Source organism: Branchiostoma belcheri, unplaced genomic scaffold (assembly GCF_001625305.1).
Source record: "Branchiostoma belcheri isolate BF01 breed outbred unplaced genomic scaffold, Haploidv18h27 scaffold286, whole genome shotgun sequence".
NCBI classification, from domain to species: domain Eukaryota; kingdom Metazoa; phylum Chordata; class Leptocardii; order Amphioxiformes; family Branchiostomatidae; genus Branchiostoma; species Branchiostoma belcheri.
In genome coordinates, this window is record NW_017803894.1 from 15643 (window position 1) to 18689 (window position 3047).

Here is a 3047-nt window from a genome sequence, read left to right on the forward strand (position 1 = left end):
TTTGAGCCTTCCTGGGCATCTTGGAGACGAGTTGGCAGTCGCCCGTCAAGTCGTCTTTATATACTGTAGAAATCAGGTGCGTTGCACGTGCGTTGCACGTGCGGAGCACCTAGTATGGTGCACGTGTGTTCTGCGTGGTCATTGAGCAGGTCAACTGGGAAGTGAGGAGTAAGCACGGATGACGCAAGCACCGTGCGTGGCACTCACGTGCTTCGTGCGCTGTCCGTACAGCAATTGCACGTGAGAATAGTGAAGTTAGACTCACGGAGTCCGTACGTTGCACGCTCATAGGCTGTACGGGGCACGCGCGTCGCACGTACTCGCACGCACGAGTGGTAAATCCGCAGACCGCACGTAGAAAAAGTATTACATGCACTTAAGGTTCTACGGCGTGTCTGCGTGCTCCCAAATCCGTAGGATTCCGTACGATGGCGGTACTCACCACGCACGGATGCCGTACGTTTGCCCACGTTTTTGCACGTAGACAGCACGCAGAAGCACGTACGGCGAGTTGTGACCGTCGCTTAACTGGTTATAGAGTTTGCGAATATACTACTGGGGATGGTACCCAGGCTAATGTCGGCCCCCGTCGCTGTTCAATAACCCTTCATTGAGAGTGACGAGTGACTGGTCGAAAGCTCTAGGTTTTTTTGTGCTGGACAAAAACTATAAACACACACATACATATACTTGTTGCATTATTTGAACGTCACAGGCAGCCATGGGCGCTGGTCAGTGTGAAGGGTGACCCCAGCCTAGCCGTGGAACAAAAACTTCCGTATGTGGGTACGTACTAGTCTCTTTTGACCATATACACTACAACTGCAACTAGAGAAGTAACATTTGCAAAGCAAATGCATACGGTTTACCTTCGGACATGGTCTGCTCTGTTAATTCTTACTCAAACCAAGGCTCAAACATATTCACATACATATACATATACTAATAGAATATGATGACATGATGACAGGAGCAGAGCAGACCGTGAAATTGCAACATTATGTAACCCAACACCAGTCACCATGGTGACAGACGTCAACAAATTATGTCATTGGTCAGGTCAGAGGTCACTGTTTGGAGAAGAAGAAGAGGAAGAAACAGAGCAAAAACAATATGTTTTCCTTTGGTAAACATAACAATTGGGGTTGGCACAAAGGTACGATGGTAGTAACAGAAAAGTGATTGTTTGGTGGTTGTTAATGAAGACAGCGGAGGATGAAATACATTTTTATTGCCTGTTGCACTCATTACAGCACTGAAAGAGACAAGTTACTTGAAATACTAGTAGTCACCAACATGTTTCCTAGCTTTATTCACCCTTCCAGGTAACAAAAATCTGCATGCATTTCTATGAACACCTCATAAGGCCACAGCAAGTAATTTTTATGGATGACACCAGGGCGCGCATTAATTTTCGCCTGATTTTGGAAAAAAACAAAACAAGAAATTTTGTTGCCCTCTGACAGTGGTCACCATGCCGAAAATTGACAAAGATGTCTGTTGGCATGCCGGAAGGTGGATGGCAGATGACTATGAAGAGAGGAGACAAGAAAAGGCTCTGATTTAATGTTTTGTTTTTTCCTTTGGTGCAGTGATATGTGATGTTGGCTGTGTATATGTGATGTTCCCACTGAATCAAAACCATTTGTACAATGACTGAATCAAAATTTTAAAATGTAGGAATCTTGTTTTTTTCGGCCGCCTTTTCTTTTCGCCCGCTCGCATTAGATTTGGAGTCTGCGGAGGATGTCATCCATAAAATAGTATTTTACCGTCATTTTTAAGTTACTATTATTATTATTGTAAATAAATGTTCTTGCAATTAACTCTCGTACATGAATTTGCAATAAAATTTCCTATTTCCCGCCATGCCCTCCAGATGACCAGACCACCGGCACGGCCACCGCTGCGGTCACTCTTCAGGCGTTTTTCGGTTTTTACGTGGTCACTGCGACTAGTGAATGGCTGGGAGGTGAGGTGTACTTACTCTCCAAGCAGAGGTTTGGGCTTCGGCTTACTTTTGGTGTCTTTATCGGGCTTTCGTTTTGTACTGGCCCCCGACACGTACACTCAGGCCTATATTGGGCAGATCTTGTGAACTGAAATCTGTAGCCCATCTGTACTTGATGTAATCAAAGAACATACAACAGCTCCTCGGACAGATTACAATTGCCCACTTATCTGTACACCGTAACAGATGCAGCGTATTGCGCCTAACTATTTGCCATGGCGCAGCCAACCATGGTCGAACCAACAGTCCGAAACATTCGGCTGGTAGCCATGCCAAACCTGGCTAACCTGTCTCCCGATAACTCCTAACCATGGTTGGGGGGGGGGGGTAGTTCGGTAGTGTTTAGGAGGCCATTTTCGGCTATGTCTGACGGAGGCTTAATGAAAAGGTCTGTTTCCCCCAGGAAGCCCGCGATGCACCTTCACTGTTGCCGGTAACAACGGCCATGAGTTCATCATCAATCTGAAGGATGACGTCAGCTCCTGGCAGCCCGGTGACGTCATTGTGCTGGCCAGTACGGATTACGACATGGCGGAGGCGGAGGAGTTCACACTGCTGCCGTGTCAGGAGTGCTCCGGTCGGCAGGTCAAAATTAACGGTAGGGTTCCAGAATAGACCTCATTCCAGATACATGATTCTATTCTCGCGAGAGCGCATCCTTGGCGTGACCGCGCGTGACCTCGCACGAAAACGAGACCGCCGTTGGGTCACTCCCGGTCAGGTTTCCCATTGAGGCGGCCTAACAATGGAGTCTTCCACAGTCGATAGCGATACTCCAACTTCAACGGTGAGTTTTGCCCGTCCAGTGTAAAATATTGTCGGAAGTACGGCTTTCACGGGTAGAGAATGTTGTTGTGGGCATGTGGGATCGATTTCGGCGGGTAGAAATGCATGTTTCTTCCGATTTTGAACAGTTTGGACGGGCGGCATTGTAGCGTATGTGATGCACTTTGTTTACATGCTACGTACGCAGCAAACTCATATAATATGGAGAAAAATATCGAGCTTAGCCGGGTATATAGCCACAAAAACCTAA

At 47.0% G+C, this 3047-nt stretch overlaps 1 protein-coding gene across 1 annotated transcript in view; it reads left to right on the forward strand.

The window, feature by feature from the left end:
* The window catches only part of LOC109472857 (transmembrane protein 2-like), a 38124-nt gene that overhangs the window by 11287 nt on the left and 23790 nt on the right, over positions 1-3047 (forward strand). The window lies entirely within an intron of this gene.